The following is a 910-nucleotide window of genomic DNA, read 5'->3' as shown; positions in this document are numbered from 1 at the left end:
CCATTCGAGGATGAAGGTGACGTTTTGGAACCGATCGCTGCCTGCAGCTCCCCTGGGAAGCAGCCCCTTGTAGGGCAGACAGCAACACGTTCCCCAGGTATTTCCCATGCCAAAGCATTCGGCACACGCTGATAAATTGTCACCAGCCTCCAGACATCATCTGGTGCTGAAAAGGGCCACCTCCGGGGCAGGGGCCACCCGCCGGGGCGGTGGGTACGGCCGGTGCCAAACCAGCCCTTTGACTCACGGCAGAGTCAGGCGGATCCCGGCCAAGTGAAAGCGAAAGTCGCTGGGAAGGTGAAAGTTCCGCTCGTCTCTGCAGCGCGGCAGCTTCCACCCGGGCTCGGGGCCAGACCCACCGCCGCGGCACGGGGATGGTGCCACCCAGCGAGACGGCACCAGGGTGGCTTGGACCATCCTTGGGAGACGAGGGAACAGCCCTGACGGCAGCGGATGTCACACCCCTTCGCATCCTCGTTAAACAAGGTCCCCACCTCGTCACAGCCCACCTGAGCCATCCTTTGGCTTTTCCGAAAGTCCTGTCCAGCCCTACTGCTCCCAACCCCTCAGCTGGTGTTTGCAAATGGAAAATCCATTTTAAAAGCCCAAGGAACCGCACACAGATCGAACCACCCGTCCAGCCCGAAGGTCAGTGAGCTCTGCCCGCGTCCCGCAGCCCTCACCCCACACCCTCCCCAGCCCCAGGCGCTTACAGCCCCGGGGCTCTGCCCACCCATGCTGGGAGCTCCGTCCTTACGGGGGGGTCAGCTGGGGCTGGGGTGCCGACTTTCCCCACACAAGAAGCAATTTGTAAAAAAAAAAAAATTTAAAATAGTACTAATATCAAAAAATGAGCCTCTCCTCAGACACCCCGGTTTCTCGCGTGGCTCCTCGGTCCCACAGCCAACCC

At 60.5% G+C, this 910-nt stretch overlaps 1 protein-coding gene across 1 annotated transcript in view; it reads right to left on the bottom strand.

Annotated features, from left to right (window-relative positions):
• The window catches only part of TNFRSF6B (tumor necrosis factor receptor superfamily, member 6b, decoy), a 5,934-nt gene that overhangs the window by 3,082 nt on the left and 1,942 nt on the right, over positions 1-910 (bottom strand). The gene's annotated exons all lie outside the window — the stretch shown is intronic.

This window comes from Pterocles gutturalis, unplaced genomic scaffold, assembly GCF_000699245.1.
Source record: "Pterocles gutturalis isolate BGI_N339 unplaced genomic scaffold, ASM69924v1 scaffold9143, whole genome shotgun sequence".
Taxonomy (NCBI): Eukaryota; Metazoa; Chordata; class Aves; order Pterocliformes; family Pteroclidae; genus Pterocles; species Pterocles gutturalis.
Note: the sequence above shows the minus strand (reverse complement) of the source record. Positions and strands in the feature narration are given on the sequence as shown.